General features: G+C 38.9%; 1 protein-coding gene across 14 annotated transcripts in view; it reads left to right on the top strand.

Moving 5' to 3' along the window:
• IKZF2 (IKAROS family zinc finger 2) overlaps positions 1-27,280 on the top strand; it is a 292,694-nt gene extending 265,414 nt beyond the window's left edge. For all 14 annotated transcript variants that reach the window (XM_070771706.1, XM_070771662.1, XM_070771690.1 and 11 more), the window contains one exon: positions 669-27,280. The gene's annotated coding sequence lies outside the window, so the exon portion shown is untranslated. The remainder of the gene's footprint in view (positions 1-668) is intronic.

The following is a 27,280-nucleotide window of genomic DNA, read 5'->3' as shown; positions in this document are numbered from 1 at the left end:
CTTTATAAATTTCCTGTGCCTACACTGGGCCCATCTGGGGGCCAGTTACTCAAACTACAGTAGTTACTCAAACTACTCTCCCTATATCAAGATCTTAACCTAGTCACACCTGTAAAGCCCCTTTTGTCGTGTCACATCACATATTCCCTGGAGGTTCTGGAGATTAGGATATGGACATCTTTGGGAGCCATCATTAAGCCTACCACAGTAAAAATTAATGGGGTGTCTACAGTATAATGCTTATTCTAAAGAAGATACTTAGTCTTCAAAATTTCATAGGAAATCAAAATATTTACTGTTCACTAGACCAATTAACCCCAACCAGGTCAGAATTGTTAGAGTCAATTCGAATGAAAATCTTTCCCATTCAACTCCACAAATGCGTTTTGGGTGCAAGTATTACACAGGAATGTTGAGAAAATCCAACAGTTCATTGGGTAAAAGGAGTTGTCAAGGTAATTTCTTTCTAGGCTGTGGATTTCTCCGCAGATGTTGCAGATAAATCAGGAAGCGGCTGGAGTCATGGCACCTGTGTTTAGTATTCTCCAAACTGTGCTCAGAGCTGAAAAACCGCACTTTCTTCCATCCCCGTTCCCTGTAAAGGAGTTATGCAGCTGGTTTGCCCTGCAGTTCTGACTTTTCCAAATTTTGTAACTTTATGCCTTCAGACACAGAAAACAGCTGAGGAGGCCATGCCCAGTTCTTCAGGTGGTTGATGACCGCCCTCGCCCTGTTCCCTCTGGACGCCTCTCTCTCTGCGGATGATGAGTGACGTGTGGCGGAGGTGCAGCAGGTGTGCCGTGTCCGCCCTCGGCGTGTTGAAGCGTGACTCGGACGAAGAAACTTGGCTTTTCCATTTCTTACAGAAGGGAACCAAAGGGATGACAGACTCCCATAGGAAATGCACACACACACACCTGTTTTTTTGGATCTGATGCTCTAGGCATCAGAAAACAAACCCCAGAGTAAAACCATCAACATGAGAATGCCTTCCTTCTGTTCAAAATTAGTCTCAGAAGCTAAGTAGCACTTTCTGACCAGATGCAGGAGAATATTTTTTTTTCTCCTTTTTTCCTAAACACAAAACTAATTTTTATTACTTTCCTGGGCAATAAATTATTCTTTTCAAATCACATTTGGATAAAAATATCAGATGACCCTGGCAGTTTTTAAACGTAGATATTTCTCATTCATAATCTTTGAAAACAAAATCTAGTTTTTGGACTTTATATATCTTCAAATAAACATCTAGATATAAGTATGTAAATTATGGCTGTGCATAATAAATATGTAGCCTACTGAGAAATTAGCATCATTAAGAAGAGAACTACTTACCTGATATTTTTGTCTGCTTTTGGCATACAAACAGTTGTGTGCTGGTAAATTAATAATAAAAGGCTCTCTAGGGGAAGACAGCCCTAATTTGTAATGTTTGTAGCTTTCTATGGTGTTAAAAAATGGGCTTCCCTGGTGGCTCAGTGGTAAAGAATCTGCCTGCTAATGCAAGAGATGTGGGTTTGATCCCTGGGTGAAGAAGATTTCCTAGAGAAGGAAATGGCAATCCACTCCAGTATTCTTGCCTGGGAAATCCCATGGACAGAGAAGCCTGGGGGGCTACAGTCCTCAGGGTTAAAAAAGAGTCAGATACAACTTAGTGTCTACACAGCTACAACAAATGGTGTTTAAAAATACTCCCATCAATACCAATCTTAAGCAACCATCCTGAAGTCACTGAAGGGGACGGGGAGAAGGGGCTCAGTTGTTTTTCCTGAGCTGGTGTAAGAATCTATAATTTGACCTAGAGAATTCATATAGATAACAATGGGATATATTCAGAATGACTGAACCCTGACTCTGAAAGTACTATGTACATTTTGCTATTCAGTGAACCATGAGGATATATCATAGATCTGTAACCAAGAACATGATTTCTGACCTAGGATGGTCTGGATTCCTCACCTAGGATGGTCTGGATTCCTCTTTTCCTAGATTCTGCTAATAATTCTTTGCTCTGTATCTTATCCTGATTATCCTGGGAATTTGCCTCTTGCTTCAGGGGCTTTGGTAAAAATCACAGGATGCCCCAAATTCTTTTTATGCAGTTGACACCAAGTACGCTTTTTATGTATGGAGTTTTCTCCAATTGCCCTGTGTGGAGGACTTGAGTCCTTTCCAAAATCAGCTGGAAAGACAAGGTGCCTGTTTGTACGGAAATTTCCTGAGACTGCCTCTTTTAACTCGCCGACCTGAGTAGTATATGTGTGAGTTTCCCACTGGATTGTATTCCCTGCATTTTATTTGATTTGCAGTTGCAAAACTTTTGTACTAATGTACAAGGGTCCCTGTCTGCCTCCCACCCCTAGCCTCAGTATTGCCTTGAGACCTGGGGAGATGAATCTGCTGCTCTGGGCTCCTGAACCAAAGATTTGACTGTAGCCACCTGCTGGCTGTTTCCCTTCCCACTGAGTTTGTGACCCCAGTTCTAAGGCCAATGTCTAAATTCCAGAGACACCAGAATTGCCCACCCAACAGGCACCGAGTGTATTGGATCTGAATTGGTATCTTTGTCTTGTCCATCTTCCAAAGGGCAGACTGTGCCCAAGATTGTGATAAAGGGAAGCTGTAGTTGTGAACAGAACTATAAATAAGGGCTACGATGAAGCTTAAATTTGAGCCAGGCTTTCTAGGTCAAGGATGTGGGTTGGAATGTATTTCATGCAAGCATTTGTTGGCTTAAACTTTAAATATTTAGACATACAGTATATGGACCTCCATTTGTACCCTTGATCCTGCTCTGTGAATATTAGGGCAGGACCCCCAAACCACAGGCAAACAGAAAGTGTTCTCTTTTCTCCTTTAGGTGTAGACAATCTACATAAGAATGAGGTTTTTAAGAGGGAAACATTCTAGGGAAAGAAGCATGGACATGTGGATTACTTTGTCAAAGAATAGAACGCTAATGTCCCAGTGCCATTGCCAGAGAGAACGTAGCCAACCCAGCCCTGGGAGCTTCTGTAAAGACACCCATGGCTCCCTAGATAGCAAGGAAACTCATCAATGGCAGCAGCCCAGTTTTAAGAACAGAGATCCAGTTCTTCCTCCTCACTTAACCTCCTGCCTCTCCCTTTACCTCTCTCTACCTCCTCCAGGTGTGCTCGGGAGAGCTAATCACTGTCCTGGGGGAGGTGTTAGAGGTGCCCCTAGTTGTAGACCCCAGTGTCACCCTGGTCTCATCCATTCGTCCATGGTCCATCTGTTTCTTTGTTGAAGTCAACCAACCAGTGAACATTTTAAACTCCTTTGGGTGAGAAGAATCACCTTCTGTGTAGACTCTGAGCTGAAAATAAATGTCTTCATTGTGTAGCACCATGGTCTTTTCTATGTCATTAATCTCCTTTTTGCAAAGCCCAGCATCAGTAGCTCTAGGACATTACAATATAATTGCTGCCTACTCAACATCAAGTAGGTTACTTTATGAACATACTGTTTCCCAAGGCTTTTTCAGCAAAACCTATGTCAGTGTGGGAATGCAAGTTAAGACAAACTCTACACTGGTATCATTTTTTTGTACTCAACAGGTGGTACAATAAAAATTCAGCATCACGGCTATCTCCAAGACTGTCTCAGTACGCATGTAATAATAATGTGTATTCCAGTAGTAAGTACTTCTTGGGAAGAATGTTATAGTATCTTCTAGTTAGTAAAAGTACTCAGATAAAAATTTTTATGAACTGGGAAAGTAAATAAAAAACCAATTAGCCAAAATTTGAGGCGTGTTGAGCACTGTGAAGTTTATGTTAAAAGTATGACAGGAGTCCTGCCTTGATGATTATCACCACTTGGGTAGAGGCAAGTCTAATACACCGAAAACAAGAGTAGAAAAACTAAGGTAGTGTATCACGCTGGACTAGCACATAGTATTGACTCTCTGAGAGCTATCGGTAGTTGAGGCAAGGAAGAAATCAATGAAGGAAAGTTAGGAAAATCTTCTTGGAAAACATAGACTTGAGCTCTGACTTGACAGGTGTGCAGTGGAAAGGGGACAATTCCAAGCAATGAAAACATGAAAAGTGTCACGGTTAATGCTATGTGTCAACTTGACTGGCCATGGAGTGTCCAGATATTGGGTCAAATATTTTCTGGGTGATACTGTGAGGGTGTTTTAGACGAGGTTAACATTTAAATCAGTAAACTAAGGGAAGACTGCCTTCCCTGCTGTGGGTGGTGCTCACCCAACCAGTTGAAGGCCTACCTAGAAAAGAATGACTGGCCTTCCCTCAAGTGAAAAAGAATTCTGTCTTCTTGATTCCTTTCAAACAGAGAGATAGACTTTTTTCCTGCCCTCAAACTTGAGCTGAAACATTAACTCTTCCTGAGTCTTGAGCCTGCCAGTATTTGGAATGGAACCTACATCATCTTCTCTCCTGATTCTCAGGTCTTCAGATTCAGACTGGAAGTAAACCATCAGCATTCCAGGGTCTCCAATGTCCTGACTCACTCTGCAGCCTCCAAAATCACATGAGACAGTTTCTTGTAGTAAATCCACGTGGGTTCTGTTTCTCCATCCTATTGGTTCTGTTTTTCTGGAGAATCCTGACTAAAACAAGTACAGCCATGCAACATTTGCAGAACAATGCAAAGTTTGTCCTGGCCAAATTAGAAACTATATGTTGTGGAGAAATTCAAGATAATAGTTGATTTGATAGAGTAAGAGATGAAGAGTTAGGAAGGGTTTGTAATGGTAATGCAATTATCCCACTCCTAAGGTAATCATACTCTCACATGTCAGTTCCCTTACTTTTCTCCATTGAATCCAAATTTGAGTGAAGATTTCATCTCAGTGTGTGTGTGTGTTAGTCACTCAGTCATGTCCAACTCTTTGCGACCCCATGGACTGTAGCCTGCCAGGCTCCTCTGTCCATGGTATTCTTTAGGCAAGAATACTGGAGTGGGTTGCCATTCCCTTCTCCAGAGTATCTTCCCAATCCAGGGATCAAACCCAGGTCTCCTGCGTTGTAGGCAGTTCTTTACCGTCTGAGCCACCAGGGAAGCCCCTTCATCTCAATACTGTATCCCTAAATATGCACTACTAATCATTTAGAGCAGAAGTACTAGATTAAACCTTTAGAATATCTGCTGGACAACTGGTTAAAAATGCAGCTTCTGATTCCGTTGGCCCCAGGGGAGCCCAAGTTCTATAGTCCTGGGTGATACAGATGTATCACATACACATACAGATGCATGTGTGCTGTGAGGACCACTCTTTGAGTAGGGAGAATACCTTGTTTAGTTACTGGTGCTTGAATCAAAGAGCCACTGATGAAATAAAGCCTGGCTGGGAAATAGTATGTCCCAGAATTGTTTCTGAATTTGTCTGTGGATATTATCTCCTAAATATTGTCATGGGAATGGATTGTCAAGAATTTGCAAAATCATAGAACAAAAATTAAGAGGAAATCAATATTTATCAAGAATAACTAATTTAAGATAAGCATCATGAGTTTGAGACAATGTGAACAGCCATTTTGTTAATAAAGAGAGGGCATTTTAAAATTTGAACTCTGAGAAGCATTTGATGTAATTAGTTACAAAATGCTCATCTTGGGTAATTGGAAGATGCCAAAGGATTTGGGTAAATCAAGCAGAACTGTTCAACTAGGATTTCTGGGGAGAGGCAGCATGGAGGTGGTAATTCCAAGGAAACCAAGTTGCAAGCCTTTTGAAATCAAGAGCTGTGGTTTTCCGGTCAGGGCACTGGGTAAAAAAATAGAGAACAAGTGAGTCATACATCCAGGAAGGATAATCTATTTGGAAATAAATAAAAGGAATAAACAATTTGTCATCTGTCCATAAGACTGATTCATGGAAATAGGATAAGATACAAGGTGAAAATTAAATGATAAATGAGGCTAAAATCCAATGTATGCTCACATTAAAATATTTAGAACATCATAATTAAAAGAAGAAATACTGGCCTTGTGATAAGAAAAAGAAACGGAGACCAAGGGGTTGAATGATGAACAGGAGTTTCTCATAAATAACACACACAGATGCACACACAAAAATACACACGCAAGATCATCTCACTCCCTCTCTTTATATAGGTATTCATTTTGTTCTTGTTCAGTGTGGAGCTATAGAAATGGAGGGATGATTAAGTGTGATTTTGCCCATGTCTGTGCTGTTAGTTGTTTGGAATGATGGATTTAACGGAAAGAATTAACAGCCAGTTAACTTGAATTTCAGTGTAATCACTTATTAGATTGGAGCCCTTCCTCCTTGCTTTAGTTAAAATACACTCAACTACAAATTTTCAAACATCTAAAGTCTGCCAAACACCATGCTAGCTGCTCCAGAAACAACATAACAGGGAGACTCAGGCCTAGTCCCCATGGAGGTTATTAATCGATATTTAAGAGGTCTGACTTGGAATTCAGACTGTCTCGTGTTCTCCTCCTGCAGGATCTATCACTAACCTGTTGTGTGACCCTGAGGAACGTGGCAAAGGTTTAGCACAGTGCCCAGAATCTACTAAATATGCAATATTTATTAGTCATCTATTACTCTTGAGCTTAAAAGTGGAGCTTAAAAGCCTTTTCCATGAAGCAACCCCAAGTCTATGTGTGTTCAAATTACTCAAATAAGTTACTTTGTAAATTTTGTCACCAGTTATACTGTTAAACAGTCTCATACTCTTTCACAGACATATGGTTAGGGTCCATACATGGAGTAAAATGGGCATTCTTTGAAGCTAAAAATGCGGTCTTTTATTCCTTGTATTATTCCCCTGTCACACACAATATGAATGCATAGCATTCTGAGTCCTTATGTTTGTCAACCAACTCTAATATCTTTATGTCACAATTTCCTTTTTTTCATTCCCCTGTGTCCATATTCTACCTATTTCAAAGACTTGTTTATAAGGACAAACATTGTAGATATGAAACTTCTTTGAAAAGAAGTACAAATTCAAGATAATTTATTATAATGATAATTATGATTTTCTTTTCATAAACTTATTTTCAAATATAATTTGTGTATTCATCTCCTAAAACTCAACATTTGGCCACTTATTCCTCATAATTTAAAATGAAAAAAGTGACGGTTCAAAAACTCTAAGCTGTGTCCTGATATAATGAAAATTAGCAAAATTTTGCCTTGTTTTTTCTTGGATAAAGTTAAACATAAATAATGCTTTTGTGGTGGTGAGCCCCACGGAAGGGATAAAGGGAAAATAATAATATGCAGAGCAAATTCTTCTAGGACTGAGTGGGTATCTCTGGTGAAAACACTGGTTCTAAATTTCCCTTTTATTCTTCCATTTGTCCCCATTCTCTGATTTCCACCCTGAAAAGACTTTAGAGCCTTTACATTCTGTTATCATGGACCCCTTTACCAATTTTGAGAACTTTAGAGATCCCTTCTTAACAATACTTTTAAATATTTAAACACATACAATAAAGTACATGGAATAACAAAATATAAATAAATTTTAGAGAAATAGCCACCTAAGTATTTTAAAACAAATGGTGCTAGTGGTAAAGAATCCGCCTGCAAATGCAGGAGACAAAAGAGATGCAGGTTTGATCCCTGAGTTAGGAAGGCTCCCCGGAAAAGGGAATGGCAACCCACTCCAATATTCTTGCCTGGAGAATCCCATGGAAAGAGGATCCTGGTGGGCTACAGTTCATGGGGGTCACAAAAGAGTCAGACATGACGAAGCAACTTGTAAATATGTGTACCTATAAACTTTCATTAAAACATTAAGATTATATTAAAAAGAGGATCCTATAGAATTCTGTGATTCTACCAATTTTTTAATCTAATTCTTTATTGATGTTTTCAAATGTTTTATTTTAGAAAATCTCAACTATATATAAGTAGAGGAAACAGTGTAAAAATGAATAAAACATTAAAGATCTTTTGTGTATCCAATTACTGCCACAATTCAAATCATCAATGAGTATAAACTGTATTTTAAGATATCTACAATGACTCTACTATGATATGAAATTTTCTATTATTTGTTTTTATGAAAAAGGTCACAGGTTATCACTAATACAGTAGCTGTCACCTACATTCATAATCAAAAGAAATGCTAAATTTCAGTTAGAGATTAATGAAAACAGGGATTATTTTTTTTCCCATCCAAGTCCATGACTCTTCTGTATTCTCTCCATGGACCTTTCAGGACCTGCAGTCTGGATTAAGAGCCCTTGATTTAGACTGTGTTTTAGCCTCTTAATAGCATCTCAAGCTACCAGGTCTCCTGACTTTTCTGTAGCTTACTCTTTCTTTTGTTGCCACCTTCTTCAACTTGTGACACCGGCTTTTCCACTAAGGCTCAGCACACCATTTTCAGGAAGATTTGGTGAAGTGGGTGCCTGTTTCCTGACACTCAGCCTCTCCTTGACTCTTCTTATCAAAACACCTAGCAAATTGTGTTTTTGTTTTACTGGTTCCTCGCCACCAACTGTCCTTGGTGCTACTTGAAGACAGTGATGGGTCATTTGTTTATTTTCATTCATTCATTTATCATCAGTTATTTACTAAGTGACCTACTCCATACCTGGCTGAGTGGTAACAATGCATACACTGTGTCATTAATAAACTTTATGTGTGAGCACTGGTATGGATGAGGTCTGGCCAAAAGATGAAAAGAGTAGGATAAATGCTCTGATAGGGATAAGGACAAGGACTCTTAAGGTTAATCACAAGAGTTGCCTGGAAACTTGCCCTTGGGGTTTAGGGAAGTTTTCAGTAGGCAAATATAAAATGCTGAATATAATGAATGTAATAACAGTTTTGAATGTGTTCCCCTTATAATTGTTCTTAAAATGTATTTACATGTTTTACACAGTATAAACATGTTATGAACTGGAAAACCTCAGATATGATGGGGGTTGAAGAATGAGAGGTCTACGGTGCTCCCAGCCTGGTTAGCATGTTGGCTGGTCCTGAGGGAGGGCATCCCCATGCCCAACCTGGTAACTATGACTCATCAGTGAATGGCTACATCTATTTTCAGTTGATTTAATTAACTCTTCAAGCTGCTAACCATTTCAAATCTAGGTGGCCAGATAATTGAGATTAAGTGAATTTTACCTGAACTGTCTAAGCAAATTGTTTTCATTCTTTATAATACACCTTTGGATATACATTTAGCCTAACCCAGAAAGATAGTTTAACTGTTTCAATACTTGAAAACAGCCATAATTATATTTTTGCTGGCTCAAATTATACACTAGAAGCAGATTTTGAAAAAGCTCAAGGATGGAAGAGTTATATTTTCTATTTGTTTCCCAGTGATGATAACTCAAAATATTAGGTGTTTAGAAGAAAGTAACTAAGAATGAAAAAGAGCTCTTGTTTTTATTGTCTGTGGTTATTTGTATGTGTTATGACATAGTTTAGATTCTGGTATGATTCTCTTAATCAAAAGTTCATCCCGACTGAAAATATTACATTTGTTAAGACTGAGACGCTGTTAGGAAAGACGTGATCTCATTTTAGGATGCTAAAAAGAGAAAAAGTGTTCATTAAGATTTGCAGTGAAAAAAAGAAAGGACATAAGTAATACCTGTTAATGCAAACAACAGAAACTGATCAACTTAAGAGTGGAATTTAGTAGAAGTGGAATAGCTCTTAAGATCTGAGAATTGGAAGCACAATCAGAACTCCAGACAAAAGCAGGACAAGTAACAAGGATCTGGGTGAAGAAACAAGGACAATCTCTTTGGGGAGTTGTCACCAAAAGACTCTCCTCTGACCATCTTCTATCTTTGAGCCAATTTCCTAGGACTCCTGTCTGATTGGAAAGTGAGAGTAGAGATGAAAAGTGCCATCCCACCCCTTTGCACTTTGGTCTGTAGTTTGAGTCCACCAAGATGACACGTGATGGGGATGGGTATTCCCCAGAGAGTCAGAGGGACATTATCAAGCTAAGAGGAAGAGATGCTGCACTGGCAAGAACAACAAATGCTCACCACAGGTACTTTTGTTTTCTCAAAGGGAAAAAGAAGTTCTCTCTAAGATAGTCTATCTGATCCAGCGTTGCTGACATCTTTCTGCATGTTCGGAGTTCGAATACTAATCATTTTCAGTTAAAGGCCTAGGCACAGGTTATATACAAACATTAGTGGCAATTTTAGAAGCCTTAGCTATTTATCATCAGTCATTTTGCAATGCCCCAAGGATCTGGAAGGGCAGCTAGATGCTTTCTTGCTGATCGTTGCATTTCTTAGAATGATCACATTAAAACAATCCTTTTTATGTAAAAGCATACAATTTGTATCATGTAACTTGTGGATGAAATTAACGTCAAATGTTAAGAAAAATACTTTATGTTCTTTTTTACCTTATGAAATGTAGGTTTTTTTTTTTTTTTAACTTAATGGGATGTTGAGGTTACTCAATTTTAATTTAAATCACTAATAACTGAGTATTATTTTAACCTTAATCTGGGTTTGGCTTATTTTTTCCCTGGTATTCAATGATGTGGATAATGGGTAAAGAAGATGTCAGATGTTAAATATAATTAATGTTAAAAACAGATCTGATGAATCAGAGGTTAATTCTAAAGACAATGACTCAATAAGGCTTGCTGGTCACAACTACTAAAAATTAGTCATTCCGTGAGATCTTTGCTGATACTAATGGATGAAACACCTTTGAGGGAAACCCTTTTGAAAATGCTGCAACATGACCTCAGAGAAACATGCCTTTCCTGACACAAAAACTAGCTATCAATTCATCCAGGAGGATGTGAGCAAAGTTTTCTTAGAATTTTAGTATCACTGAAAAGTAAGCTTTGAACAGATCTCTTTCCCTAGCTATGTTTCATGTAGATGATTTTTTGCTCTATACTTTACATTCATTCCTTAAAGTTACTTAAGACTAAGGTAAGGACTTAACCTCTGTGAACCTCAGTTTTCCAGTCTGAATAAATGAGGACAATATTGGTCTTACCCTTAGGGGTAGGATATTACCCTTAGGGGTAGGATATTAACTGAAGTAAAGCATGTGTAGTACTTAGCCCTGGAGAAGGCAATGGCACCCCATTCCAGTACTCTTGCCTGGAAAATCCCTTGGAGGGAGGAGCCTGGTAGGCTGCAGTCCATGGGGTTGCAAAGAGTCAGGCACGACTGAGCGACTTCACTTTCACTTTTCACTTTCATGCATTGGAGAAGGAAATGGCAACCCACTCCAGTACTCTTGTCTGGAGAATCCCAGGGACAGAGGAGCCTAGTGGGCTGCCGTCTATGGGGTCGCACAGAGTCGAACACAACTGAAGCGCCTTAGCAGCCGCAGCAGCAGCAGCAGTACTTAGCCCAATATAGGATACATAAGAGATGCTTTAAAACCTATAATTAATATAATTATTATGAAGCAGTTTCATGGTAATCTGAAGATTCCACTAATTTTCCAGCACATGAGGGAAAATGTCTTGCATTTGATCACACCAGTAAATTTTATATGCCTCTCACTTTATGTTGCAACTCCTCTTCCCTAAGACTGTCAGTTTCCTTTTCCAAGTCATCTTTAGTGAGCAATCAGCTGGATCCTTCCCTTTCATTCGGCAATTCACTGGCACAGCCCCCTCATCATCAGGTCTCAGGCTGCCAAGAAGATAGACCAATTCCCTTGACATTTCTCCCTGTTCCTCACAGGCATCTGCTTTCCCTTTCTGCCTCATCACCTTTAGAAAAATCTTCTTTTGTTCTCACAATTGCCAGCTAATATGGTTCTCACAGTTTGCCAGACGATGTACAGGCATGCCCAGTGATGATGGGTTCCTAAGAAAGGGCTAGGAGTCCTTGAAAATGAAATGTATACTGACCTGGACAGAGTAACGATAGGAAAGATGGCTTCCTGGGGGAATATTAAATAAATTGCAGAGAATCATAAATTCTTAGCATATGGGACATATGAGAGAATGCTGAGATATCCCTGTGGAAATTTTGTTTTTACATTACTAGAACTATGTCATGTTTTATAGTATTTATTTCCTTAAGATCTTAGAAATATATCTAGATTTGTGGTAGAACACTCATGTCTGAAAAGAAATGTCTTCAGTTGACATATATTTTTGCTATCTGTGTCAGTTATCATAACTTAATCCTCCCCTTGTACTCACTAGAGCCTAAGAGGTCATGGGGGTGAGGTTTAATTGATTGGTTTTTAGGTATAAGCAACAGTTTTTATACCCCAGAAAGAAAGAAAGAAAAACTCCACTTTTGGAAATATTTTTGGCTAATATTTGTTGAGTTCCTATAATTTATTAAATACAGTTGAACAGTCTTTCATTTAAATATCAAAGAAAACATATGAGTTAGGTATTATTTTTATCTCCCATTTTACAGAATAGAAAACTAAGATTTAAAGAGTATAGATCACTTATCCAAAGTCACAAGCTAGTTAATGGCAGGAATAGGCAGTAAGTCAAACTCTTTTAAAATGCAAATTCAGTTGCTTAATTGCCATGGCATAACAGCTCTTCTCCATGCAAGCTAATCTCTTTTTCAACAGAGGTCCTACAGGTGGTTCGACTAATTTTGTTTGTGAACTCTTGTTTTCCCTTCACGATTTGTATTCTCATAATGTGTCTGATTTAGCTTCAGATTACTCTTCTCCAAATGGAAGTAGTGGACAAGCCTAAAGCAAACGGGCAGGGTTGGAATGTCAAAGCCTCAGCTCCTTAAGGGTCTTAGAGAAACCTCCCTCTCAAGAATGCCTTGGCCTCTGGGCTTCTTTCCAGGCTCAGCTGCCCACAGCACTTGATTGCTCCATCTTGCTGGTTCTCAATGGAGAACTCTTTGTCTTTGATCCTGTTCTTGTATTCTGCTCAGTGGACTTGAAAATTGGAGATTTCCTTGCTTCCTGGTCCTCCTTATGCCTGGGAAACAGACATGGAATTCTTCTTTTCTTCTCTTTATTCAGCAAAAGAACAGCCCCACCAGTTACTATCCCTTGTTTCAGCTCTTGGAACCCAGCCTGGGCCAACAGTTAGGCACCCTGAGAAAAGAAGTTTAACTTCCTTGGCCTATTTCCTTCCTCAATAGATTGAAGAACTGAAGAGAGAAAAGCTTCTCAACATATACTATATAATACTAAAATATACTTAAAAAAAAGACTTTAGCCCTGTATTACCATTATTTAAGACAATTTATACAAGCTAATATTATCTCCTATATCATCCTCAAAGAAAATAAAGCATTTCTTTCCTTTTCTCTTCCCTTACTGAGATGAAGCATAAACAGACACTTGAGCAGAATCAGTTCTTATAGTTCATAGCTGTGAATGCTTCTGACAACCCCAAAAGCCATAATCACTCTTTATATAGTATCTTTTATTTTGCTGAGGCAGAATTTGTATGGTGCATGTGGTAAAGGTGGCAAGCTGCCCACAAAACCCCTTCTCCTCTTTCTCCTGAGCCCCACACAGCTGAACTATATTTTCCGGTTTCCCTTGCAGTTTGGTGTGACCAGATGCTCGCATTCTCGCACAGGTGGGCTCTGACATGCCTTCCCACCATCTGTCTTCCAGATATGGAGCCAACAACAGCCACCCTGAAAGGATGGTGTGAGGATGGTGTGTGTGTGTGTGTGTGTGTGTGTGTGTGTGTGTGTGTGTGTGTGCTTAGTTGCTGAATCATGTCTGACTCTTTGCAACCCCATGGACTGTAGTCTGCCAGGCTCCTCTGCCCATGAGGATTCTCCAGGTGAGAATTGTTGGAGTGGGTTGCCATTTCCTTCTCCAAGGGATCTTCCCAACCCAGGATTCTAACCCAGGTCTCCCACACTGTAGGTAAATTCTTTACCATCTGAGCCACCAGGGAAGCCCTGAATGATAGAGCTCTGTCATCCTGGTCCACTGAATGACTGCCACTGACCTGGAACCCTCACTCTGATCTTTTAAATGAAAGAGAAATAAATGTCTTATTCTCTGAGACACTGAATTTGGAGATCTCTCCTTTTTAAAATATTAGTATTTATTTAGTTTTATTTAGTTAGCTGCATTGGGTCTTAGTTGCAGCACACAGGATCTTTCCCTGCCCTGCATGGACTCTAGGTGTGGCACATGGGCTCAGTAGCTCCAAGCTCCAGGCCTGTGGGATCTTAGTTCCATGACCAGGGATCAAAACTACATTCTCTGCATTGTAAGGTGGATTCTTGACCCACATACCCTGCACTGTAAGGTGGATTCCAGGGTAGTCCCTGGAGATAATTTTGTTACTACAGCATGGACCATCCTAAAACAGTGTACCTGTTTTGAGTAGGTACCTGGTCTTGAGTACGGATTCTTAGCTAGCGAGAGCACTCAGAAAGTGAGTGCCTGCCTTTCATTATGATTGCTGTCTCCACCTCACCTTAGTATAAGCAATAACTGCCAAGTGGCATATATTTTGAATCTGGATGGAATATGACAACAGTAAGTTGCTGGTAGATAAAGTAAAATAAATTTTAGTGTGCTTAAGAAGGCAACAGTTCTTAGATAAAAGGTGAACATTGTCTATAATTTAATAGTAAAATGCCAAATTCATATCAGTGATATGAATAATTCCATTATATGCTTTATATACAGAAAGTACAAAAGACTTTATTCTTAATTCTTGAGCTATTTCAGCAAATGCTTCAACCAAGATTTTAAAAAAATAGCTCAACAGGAAATGATCCTGAATTTATAATATCAATGATATAAGTAAAGATTATTTATATTTTTTAATTTATACTTTGCCATATTTCTAGTAGGAAAATATACTGTATGTATTTGAAAATTTGGTGATTCATACACATGTACAGAAAAGGTGATTGCTTTATGATATATTCCTTATAAATATCATTTGGTTGGTTTAAGTTGAGGATATATTCACCTTCTTAGTCCTATAAGACTGTGTGTTTAGACCACATAAATTGTAAAATTTCAGAATATAAAGGAAGGACGGAAAATGATACTTGTTTGTGGTTATTAAATTTGTGTGGTAAGCTAAAAAGTGGTTTCCCAAAGATATCAGGTCCTAATTCTTAAAGTCTGTAAATGTTACCTTGAGTAGAAAAGTGGTCTTCATAGGCGTGATTAAGAAGTTAAAGATTCTGAGATGAGGGGATTATCCCAGATTATCAGAGTAGGTCCTAAATGCAGTCACGTATGTCCTTATAAGTGGGAAACAGTAGGAGATTTGACTCAAGGAGGAGAGGAGGCGATGCAATCACAGAGGCAGATTGTAGGATGCAGCCATAAGCCAAGGAATGCAGGCAACCACCAGAAGCTAGAAAAATCAAGGACTGGGTTCTCACTTAGGGCATCTAAAGGGAGCACGGCCCTGCTGTAATTTTGGACTCCTGTCCTCTAGAATTGTGGGAGGGTAAATTTCTGTGTTTTTAAGCCACTGATTTTGTGGTGATTTGTTACAATAGCCACAGGAACAAACAAACAAACAAACCCCATTTATCAATGGCTGAGTTTAACTTAGCTGAGTTTGTGATACTTTTTTGCAAGCCTCTGGAGACTTACATTTGTCTTTCCTTCCTGGAAAAGGCAGGCATGACTCCCATCATAATGTGGGCTGTTGCATCAGTAGGGGGATCAAGACGAGGCCCATCTCTTTCCCCGGCTGAGTCTGACCCACCAAACAAGATGGTAAGATAGAGAACATAATCCACCTTCTCCCTGATGGAGCTGATTTTGGAGAAGGAGTTTACTAATACTGAATCTCAGATTTAGAAAGACTTACCTGCTGCCTTTCCAGCATTGGACAGCATTGTTGTTCAGTTACCCAGTTATGTCTGACTCTTTGAGACCCCATGGACATGTCTGTTGCATCAGTGATGCCATCCAGCCAACATAGTCCTCCTTTAAAACTTGGTCTGAAATAGGAAAGTGTAATGTGTGCTTTCTGTAGGCACCCAGCTCCCAGGAGAATGAGAAGATAAAGGGGTTCAATAAAATTAAATAATTCCTTCTTCCTATGAGGGCAAAAATGTCAGCACTGCTATTTTAATGTAGACCCCTCTAAAAGGAGGGGAAATATTAGGAGCAAGGATGAGCTATTTCTGATAGCTCCAACCCACGATTAATAGCTATCCATGAGCAGGAATGGCAGCATTCTATCCTTTAATAGCTGATTGGAAGATAGCTTAAAGGCAGATGGTAAAGTCATAGCTAGTGTCAGTTCAAATTTACATATATATTAATATTTATAAAATTTAATACAAATTTTAATAAGTTAAATATTATGTATATATTGAATGGGCTTCTCAGGTAATGCTAGTCGTAAAGAACCCACCTGCCTTACAGGGAGACATAAAAGACACAGATTTGATCCCTGGGTGGAGAATCCCATGGACAGAGGAGCCTGGCAGGATACAGTCCATAGCATCACAAAGAGTCAGACACGACTGAAGCAACTTATCACAGTGCACAGCACACAGCACATATACTTACCGGTTCCCTTTGCACTGCTTCTAAGGTTCTAAATGAACCTGCTGGAGGCTGGCAAAGTCCTGAGTATTCCCAGAGTTCACACATGGACCTTTTGTTATATATCCCTTTTCCTAAAATCTGCTAAAGGAGACTTCTGCTTAATCGAGTCTTGTAATAGAAACTGTTTTTATGAACATATTTGTTAATATGCAACTAGAAATGTCTCTCTTTCATAAATAGGTATTAATAGGTTGCCTACTTTTCTTCCTCAAATGATTCTTCCTTGAAGATTAAATAACAACTTTTCTAGTGTTAAAAGCCTACCACCTCAAAATGAGGTCTCAATAATCCAGTTGGTACCTATTTGTCTTTGTAGACTCATTTATTCTCTCTTTCCCAAGGTTATTTTAGCAACTTACACTATTTGTAATAGAAGTTGCTTTTGTTTCCACATTGGGCCAGAACTGATTGAGTAATAACATTAACAAATACTGTAAACTCACATAGCACCTTTTACCCTAAATCCTTTCCAGTTACTAACTTACTGTCTCCTGAACATTCCAGTGGCTCATTGACAAGGGTTTTATTCTCATTTTTCAGAGGAATAAAGGGAAAACATAAAAAACTCAGAGCACAGCTATATCTAGAAATCAGGGCCTTTGACATTTACTGTCATACCCTTTTCCTTTGTCTTCTAAGAAAGCATGCTCTTTGTTAAGTATTTCTCCTGATTATTCTGGGTGATATTGCTGAATGTAATCTCATGCGGCAGTTAGGTAAGCAGTAGCTGGATTACATAGAAGCACACCTTCTATGTACAGGGCAAAATGCATTCTCACTCTGAATCTTGCAAGTCCCTAAAACCTTGAGATTTGAATGAAGGTCAGAGCGCTGGCATTAACTTCCTTTCCTATGCTTGTAGGTTTGCTCAGGTAAAGGGACATTTTAAGACTCAGAATATATGATCCTGTCTTTTCAGGTTAATTCAGGACTCCAGGTCCAAAACCAAGCAATGCTGATCACTTCCAAAGGGTTCTGGAGATATCTGGTTGATGATTTTTGGATCCATAAAATGGTTTCTTTTCTCTTTGTGGGGGGCAGTTCCTAAAACTGAGAACTTTCTTCCTGGTAATACTAAAAGCTAATTTCTATTCTTTTAAGGAGCAGTTTTTAGAGGAATTGTCAACCAGCAGTACCAATCAACAAAACATCGATCTGATGATGCCCAATAACTGCTTGGGCATCATCAAAATCTTAATACATTTAACTTCACATGGTGTTAAAAGTTCTATCTTAATTTCATAGTTCTGACACATTGGAGTTACTTAAAGGTAAGAAATCTTTACTGACTCATTATTAAGCAATTCTTGTCATAATATTGAGCTGGAAATGTGCTATGATTGTTTTAAAGTTGTTCACACAATCTTTAAAATTTCCTTTGGTTGTTGTTGAGTCACTCAGTTGTGTCCAACTATTTGCGACCCCATGGACTACAGAACACCAGGATTCCTTGTCTTTCACTATCTCCCAGACTTTGCTCAAATTCATGTCAATTGAGGGACTGGTACCATCCAACCATCTCATCTTCTGCCATCCCCTTCTCTTCCTGTCTTCAATCTTTTCCAGCATCAGGGTCTTTTCCAATAAGTCAGCTTTTTGTATCACGCCCGAAGTATTGGTGCTTCAGCATCAGTCCTTTTAGTGAATATTCAGGGTTGATTTCCTTTAAGATTGACTGGTTTGATCTCCTTGCTGTCCAAGGGACTCTTGAGAGTCTTCAGCACAGTTTGACAGCATCAGTTCTTCAGTGCTCAGTTTTCTTTATGGTCCAACTCTCACATCCATATATGACTAATAGAAAATTCATAACTTTGAATATATGGACCTTTGTTGACAAAGCAATGTCTCTGCTTTTTAATATGATGTCTAGGTTTGTCATAGCTTTTCTTCTAAGGAGCAAGTGTCTTTTAATTCTTTTAAAATTTCATTTAGTGAACAGGTAAGAACCATTGATGATCTAGTGATCTATATTATCATTTGATTGTATTTTGCCTTTGTGTTTAAAGACAACATACTTACAGATACAATTTCTCATAATGATTTCCAAAGCTAGGTAATTTTGATTTTTATAAGACAGAAAACCTTTATGGGTTCCTAATTAAAAGTGTGTTATTCATTGCACTTGATAAAAGAACATACTGGGAAAAAAATAAAAACAAAAACAGAGAACAAACTAGAGATCCAAATCCTATAATGGCTTAAAACATCAGAGATTAATCACCTGCATCCTGGGAACAGAGGGACATGCATTCTTACTTGCTAATTTGTTGTAGAATGCATCTTCTGATGCAATATTCATTACATCAATAGTATTTTGGAAGAATCTTCTGTGTAACCAGGGCCATTCTAAGAGCCATTAACCCTGTGAAAAGCAAGCTTCTAACTTTAGGGAGCGGGAAATAAAATTGGGAAATTAAAGAACCAAAAAAAAAAGACAACAGTAAATGAACAGAGAAAATAGACCTCAGAATATGTGCTACAGGATTTCTGCTGAAGAGGAAGGAAGACTTTCCTCATTTGATGAGTGTCTTATCTGGAAAAACATTGCAAAGGAAGTGAATTTTGTTCTGGGTAGAGTGGGTAGGTAGGGTAAAGCCTGAGACAGTCTAGCACCCATGAGAAATAGTACCAAGAAAGTAATAGATACAGCCAAACAAAAAAATTAATATTTTCCCAGAATTCTCTTCTTGCAACTGGTACAAATAAAAATTTAAGTTTCTTTTCAAATATTTTTGTTTTCATTAATCCTTTAAAAATTTGACTGTACAGAAAAACATGAGAAAATAAAAGAAAATAAAAACACCAAGAGATGCTTAATTGAAATTTTCCTTATTTTTTCTGGTATTTTTCCTCTGCATTAAATATGAACACATATATTGATATAATTGAAATTATAACATATATGCAGTACACTACAAATTTTTAATAATTAACTTTATAAAAAGTCACCTCTTTCTACTGATCAAGCCTGTTTCTTCAAGATTGACCTGTTAGGAAAGAATATCTTAACATTTCCTGCCAATGTGCAGAATTTCCCTTAATGATCAAGCATTCTGCCTAATCCACATTTCCCTTTCCTATTAGAACAGGGAGTGGAGAGCAGGAAAGAAATAGAAAGCTCATATCTTTCTCATTTATGCCCAAAGTTGTATAAGTGAATGAAAGTGAAAGTCACTCAGTTGTGTCTGACTCTTTGTGACCCCATGGACTATATAGTCCATGGAATTCTTCAGGCCAGAATACTGGAGTGGGTAGCCTTTCCCTTCTCCAGGGGGTCTTCCCAACCCAGGGATTGAACCCAGGTCTCCCTGCACTGCAGGCAGATTCTTTACCAGCCAAGCCACAAGTAGCAACATGGAGAAATGGAAATTGAAAGACTATACATTCATTTATTTGTCTATTAGGACTTACTTAGTCATTGCATAGTACATGCCAGGCATGTTGCTAGGCTATGGTAAGATACCAAGACAGACACAATCCAGTTCTCCATGAACTCAGTATAAGGGGGACACAGTTCCTTAACTAGGAAATCCTAGAACAGCATGGTTAAGTACTAAGACAACAACAAAAAAAAGAAATGCAGGATGTTATGGTAACTCATAATCTAGGCTGATTCAGGAAGTCTATTGAAGACACTGAATGTAGCAGTGACTAAACAAAGCTGAAAGGTGGCAAGGAGTTAGCTGCAGGTCAAAGAGGGAAACCTGAGTTTCAGGCAGAAGAATGAGTTTTCTCTGAGCATGACACGACAGCCACAACAAAGCCCTCAGCTGGGTTGAAGCAGAGTGCAATGAGAGGTATGGGAACAGATAACAGGACAAAAGGGCAGAATAAGAGCAGGAAGGGCAGTGGGTATGAAGACAACTGGAGTTTTCAGAACAAGAGGGACTCAGTAAAATTTAAAGGTAGGAAGCAACACGATCAGTCAGCTTACATGTTCACTCAGAAATCCTATCAATGTTAGTTTCTTAATGTTAGCTATAACTAGTTTATTTAATGTTATTATGATACTAAACATTTACATGAAATGACTATTATTCATAATAACCCTGCAAAGTTAATGCTATCCTTTCAGTTAGAGAGGAAACTGAACTCAGAAAGGATCCGTAATTTGCCCCAAATCACCTAGCTAATAAATGGCAGAGAACTCAAAGGAAGATCCATTTCACTACAAAATCCATGTTCTTTCCAGTGGAACACACCGTCTTCTAGTTATGCTCAGTACTAACTGTTGGATAAGGATGCCAAATGTTATCTGAAACCAAAGGAGAACAGCAGGAGCCTGAGAAAGAAAAAAAAAAAGGTAAAAGGGTGCGGCAAGCGTAGGAGGTGTACTAGGTGGGAGTGAATGCGTTGAGTGAATCAATACCTTTCAGTGATAGACTCCACTTTATGTAGGTTTGCTTAAGTGGATTCTTACATTCAAGAACTTGTCAGCCAACTGATATAATCCTTTTAGAACATGCAAGTTTTCTTTTACCTAAGGGAGTTTGATTACATTGGCAACTCCAAGTAATCCCAATTTCCTTGATTCTTTGAGTTTCTGAGTTCATTGTCAAGGAGAAAATAAAAGTTCCACTGGAAATAAATGATCATTGTGACCTTTTGACAGGTAGTTGGTAATTCAAATGAGAATTTCTAAAAGATAAATAGCTATTAAGAAAATTTTAGTAAGGCAGATGGACTTCCCAGTTGGTACTAATGGTAAAGAACTCATCTGCCAATGTAGGAGACTCAAAAGATGCAGGTTTGATCCCTGGCTCAAGCAGATCCCCTTGAGGAGGGCATGGCAACCCACTCCAGTATTCTTGCCTGGAGAATCCCATGGACAGAGGAGTCTGGTGGGCTACAGTCCATTGGGTTGCAAAGAGTCGGACATGACTGAAGCGACTTGACATACGTGATGCAGTAAGGTAGATCGGCAATGTAGGAGAGCTTTATGAAAGTTTTGGTGAATTTCATTATATATATATATTGCTTATGTTCAAAGTCTTTTATTCCTGTATTTTGTCTACAAACCAAGGATAGGTTCTCTAAGCAGCTTCAGTAAAATATAAATAATACTGTCCAAATGTCTTTGTTCACAGTGACTAAGTGTATAGTATATGTTTATGAATTAAGGAATCCCCAAAGAGTTTTCAGAGCAAGAGTTGTTCTTAGAGATACTTTAATCCAGTCCACTATTTCATAGATTAGGGAACTGAGACTCAGATTGATTTGGAATCTATTCAGCCTCATTGCCTGATTTCCTAAACAGTTGTTTCCCCTCAAATATTATCGGTTGATTCTATACTACCAATGCTTGGTAAACCAGTCTGACTAAAAAAAAAGCTAAAACAAACAAAAAAACCAAACTCCAAGTTTACCATGTTATTCTGTTTTTATACCAAGCTGCAAATCTCTTACTCATTCAAGTATAGTGTACTATGAATTATCTCTCTTATAGAAAACATAAACTATAATTCTCTTTGCCATTTTCTTTCTTGGGGGTGTTTTGACTAGTTTCATCCTCCTGTAATCATTAATAGCCAAAAATGCTTCAGTCAGGGAATAAGAATTGTTAAAGTGTTTGATAAAAATGTATTAGCTTCATGGAGAAGCATATCCAGTTATTCAGCTCACCTGGTTTGACTGAAGAAGTGTTACTTTACTGTGGGGAAGTGGAGCATTTAACGTCTTACTCACCTCCTGTGTGACCCCTTCATACCACACCTCTGTTGGGAGACAAAAGCAAACACCACAGGGCTGAGAATTCCCAAGGGTTGAGGGCCAGGTGATCCTTTCAGAACTGCTCTAACCTGATACTCCCTGACTAAGGTGGGACTTTGTTAGTTTTCGAGAAAACTAAAAGCTCCCTTTCTTCTCTTACTTGTTTTTCCTACTCCTTTTGCCTAAAATAACTATGTCACAATCCCAAATATTTTAGTCGTCTTTCCATATACGCAGCAGATCATTCCAGGGCTGCCTCCCACCCCAAACCAAAATCCACGGATGCTTAAGTGCTCAAGTCCTTTATAGTAAATGGTGCAGAATTTGCATACAAACTATGTACATCTTCCAGTATACACTAAATCATCTCTAGGTTACTTATAATACTTAATACAATATAAATGCTATGCAAATAGCTGTAAATCACTCAGTTGTGTCTGACTCTTTGTGACCCCATGGACCGTAGCCCACTAGGCTCCTCTGTCCATGGGATTCTGCAAGCAAGAATACTGGAGTAGGTAACAGTTCCCTTCTCCAGGGGATCTTCCTGACCCAGGGATCAAAACCGTGTCTCTTAAGTCTCTTGCATTGCAGGAGGATTCTTTACTGTCTAAGCTACCAGGGAAGCCCAAATACAACATAAATGTTGTTGGATTGTAGTAAGTTTAAGTTCTGATTTTTGGAACTTTCTGGAATTTTTTTCCAAATAGTTTTGATCTAGAGTTGGTTGGGGCTTTCCAGGTGGCTCAGTAGTAAAGACTCTGTTTGCTAATGCAGGAGACATGGGTTAGATCCCTGGGTCAGGAAGATCCCCTGGAGAAGGAAATGGCAACACACTCCAGTATACTTGCCTGGGAAATCTCATGGACAAAGGAGCCTGGTAGGCTACAGTCCATGGGGTTGCAAAAGAGTCAGACACAACTTAGCAGCTAAAAACCAATAACAGTTTGTGGCATCCGAAGATGGGGAACCCATGAATACAAAGGGCTAACTGTCTATTCACTTATGATAATTCCCTTACCTACTTTCTTTTGGAAATTACTCTCTTTAAAAAAAAAAAAAAAAAAAACACAAGTGATTACCAAAGATTTTGTCATGGGGCAGAATTGCTGATCCGGGAATAATCAAATGACTAAAGTAAAATGACTGCTTTACAAACGTAAGCATCATCTGAAAATCTCAAAATGATTTTTTCTGATTTCCTCACAAAGGGAACATGGGAGATGAGACATGAGGTAGATGTCTTACAATCCACAGTATGAATGAGGTCCCCTGGTAGAGTCCAAAACCGTCTGGGCCTTCCTCCTTGGAGAGGACCTTGTAGATGTTGGCTCACTTTCTTCGTGCTGGGAACAAGAGGCATTCCAGGGCTTAAGAGAGTCACCAACTCTCACTACTTAAATAGGAAGACATTTTGTCCCTGGTTTCGAAAAATGTCCAGTGGGATGTTAAGAAGGGTTGACATCCAGTTTTTCTGAATTTGTTCAGTGAGTGGTTTTTGAAGGGCTCCATAAGCAGTCAGACATCCCCATAGTTTTAGGGGAGAGAGGAGTCTCTTGAAAATTCTAAAATTCTAATGAAAAAGCTCATGCTCAGTGTACCCAGCCAGGAAATGTTGGCATCAGCCATAGTAGCCATGAATACCAAGATGCCCTGGCGTGTACTAAGGCCAGATAAATCGGGCAGCATTGTAGAACCTGAGTCACTGGAAACTGACCAAATGCATTTGAACCTTTGCTCCACTACTTACTAGCTGTATAACTTTGGGTGAGTTACATTTCTGGCTTCAGTTTTCTCATCTCTAGAATGGACATAAGAATACCTATTTCCTAGGGATTTTGTTTTTTTGTAAAAATTAAATGAATTAATATGTGCATACTTAGATAGTACTAGACATGTAGTAAGTACTGAAAAAATGTTGTTGTTATCATTTTATGGATAAATGTGATCACCCTATGTAAACACAAAGAAAGAAATATGAATGAACCATTTATGACCATAAAGAAAGTCACTTAAAATTTTAGACACCGAAAGTATTCTTCAAGGCCACCTTTTGAGCAATTCCAGGGGACATTTCACTTTTTTTTTTTTTTTTCTACAATGGAGCTTCTGGAATTGTTTAACTTGATGATCCTGATATGCTTTGAAATTTTCTCTCTGTGGTTTCCCATCATCATGGGGTTTTTGTTATTGTTGTTGGGTTTTTTTTTTCTTTTTGCTTCTTTCTTCTTCACAAATAATGAATATTTTTACTGTTAGAGTCTGTATTGATTTCTTCTGGCACCAGTGAGTAGAATGCAATTTATCCTAGGACACTTGAAAATGAGAACAACTGTATTCTTTTCTCACTGGTTACTCCCAGATCTGAGACTCCTGTGTGGTTAGATGTGCAACGAATTAACATATGAACCCAAGTGATTAAGTCCCTTAAGAATTGGATGGAAAACTTGTCTAAATTGCTGTTGTTGCTGCTGCTAAACCTGTGCAGAAGTTGACAGTCTTTCAAAATGATATTTCAGTGATATTTTTAAATGATGAAAATCAAACCAACTGGTAATTATTGAGCATATACTATGTACAAGGCACTTTATGGATATTACAAGACAGGCATTCTTCAGAGAGACAATGAGCAAGCCCTATGTTAAGTATATGCAATTTATTTTTATTTTTTCTCTCAGAGATTTTTAAGTCCATTTATTCAGAAAATATAGGAATATAACATGAGAGGAACAGAAATACATTTCAGTGGAAACTAGGGTGTACTTGTGAAAATACCCAAATTTGCTCATAAAATAAAGCCTCATCCAGAAAAAAGAAAAAAAAAAAAAAAAAATCCCAGGTAGATGTGAAGTACTAGATCCAGAGAGACACCTATCACTTCTTTAGGATTTCCACCTACAAAAGTTTATAGCCAAAAGCCTGCCCAAAGGACTAATTCCTAAGTGGAACTTTCAAGCCTCTTACAATAGCGGCATCAACCATGTCTTCTGCCTCCCATGGGGAAAACTTGTACCAAACGAGCTCTGTTGCCACCGTCTGTCTGTACTCTGCCCAGCCCTTTCCTAGCCCTTGTCACTTGGCCAAGTTAAAAAAAAAAAAAAAAAAAAAAAACAGCTCACATTTGCGAGTGTCAAGCATTTTTTAAAATATTGAAATATTTAATTTTCATATTAACTGATTTTGCTTGTACAGCAAGGTGGATTCTACCATTTTACAGATGAGGAAACTGAGATACCCAGATATTAAGAGCTGAGCCAGGGGACTTCCCTGGCAGTCCAGCAGTCGGGGACTTCACCTTCCAATGCAGGTGGTGTGGGTTTGACCCTTGGTTGGGGATCTGGGCTCCCACAGGCCTTGTGATCAAAAAAACCAAAACACATGCAACAGAGACAGTTTTGTAACAAATTCAATAAAGACTTTAAAATAGTCCACATTAAAAAAAAATTCTTAAACAAAAGAGGTGAACCAGAGTTGGACCAGTAGCTACTGGAGCTACTAGTAGATTCTGGTCTCTTAAACCCATTTTTATGCTGCTATAGGGCAGTGAGTGGTCTCAGTGGAGATAATAGATTTACTGGTGGTGGAGGGGGGCGGGGCAAGATTTCATATCCTAATTTTCTCATCTAAATCAACAAAGTTTCAAATTTTTAGGAGAATAGAGAAAGACTCATTCTAACTGAGCACCTGAATCAGATATTGTGGTGGTGTAGTCACTAAATCCTGTCTGACTCTTTGTGACCCCGTGGACTATAAGCCTGCCAGGCTCCTCTGTCCATGGGATTTCCCAGGCAAAAATACTGAAGTAGGTAGCCATTTCCTTCTCTAGGGGATCTTCTCGACTCAGGGATCAAACCTGGGTCTCCTGCATTGCAGGTGGATTCTTTGCTGACTGAGCCACCAGGGAAGCCCAAGTTTGATAATAACTGTTCACAAAATTGGTCTCTAAGTGGCAATGCCTCTGAGAGAGAAGAAGCCCTGAGTGGTCCTGAACAAAACTGTGACATGGCTGAGACTATCTGTAAAGAGATGGCCCCAGAATCCCACTGTTTAGGGAAAACCCATTGTCAGTTGCCTGGAATAGAAAGTGAGACCCTGGGGGCATGGACATCTAAAAGGGAGCTCTCTCCATCAGCTTGAGAAAGTGAAAAATAGTTGTCATTGCTTACGAGGAGAGAATAGGTAATGGGATAAGGTTGGGCCCAAAAGGGAGACAGTGTCGATGTAAGTGCTGGGGAACTGCGTGGCTGAAAGTGCAAGTGAAAATGTCCCTGGGATTTCTGGGGCAGGGAGGGGCATGGGGAGGAGGTTGTCTGTGTACAACAAAGGATATTTAAGTTGGACCTTCTTAAAGTTTGATTTGGAAGTGTTTGTACTGCTTTAATGTAAACTCTGTTAAACCATTCCACAGTCCCACTCATACACTGGGTCCTATCCAGGCATCTCTTAGAATCAGAGGAGATGTCTGGTGGGAATCTGGGAAGGGCTAAAAATCATCTCTGTGCTTAGCAGGGGCCAAATTAGAGACACAGAAGCCCAGAAGCAGAGAAGCTCATGTGAACTTTCCCCCAGAGGAAAGTTGCAGAAATCACAGAGGTACACAAGCCTTAAAATTGGGGGGGGTTTGCACGGACACCATCTAAATTTCAAGGAGCTGTCATCAAGATAATATGTCTCTTAATCTGGGTGTTTTCCTTCTCTCTGAGCACCTAGAGTTCTCATTAAGTCACTTATCCATTGCACTCCGTATTTAGCTCCACAACTTTCTTGACTGAATGGGGAGTTGATTCTTGTCTATTTTTGATAATCCATATTCCCTTGACCCATTTTATTATGGTTGTTCTTTTCCATCACCAAAAAGAAAAAAAAAAACGAATTCGCCACTTCATCTGTGAGGCTGTCCTCAGGATCTTTGATTTTCTCTGGAAATGACCCGGGGCTGCTTTTACACAAACACCGAAACCAAAAGTCATATCATCACTGTGCTCCTAACCCTAGAGACTCTTAGCATGGGTGTGGGTTTGCATAACAGGGAAACTTGAATTGACCTGGTACAAATGCTAATTAAATGTCTTAAAAAAAAAAAAGCCAA

Source organism: Bos indicus, chromosome 2, assembly GCF_029378745.1.
Source record: "Bos indicus isolate NIAB-ARS_2022 breed Sahiwal x Tharparkar chromosome 2, NIAB-ARS_B.indTharparkar_mat_pri_1.0, whole genome shotgun sequence".
NCBI lineage: Eukaryota > Metazoa > Chordata > Mammalia > Artiodactyla > Bovidae > Bos > Bos indicus.
This window is presented reverse-complemented; position numbering and strand designations above follow the sequence as displayed.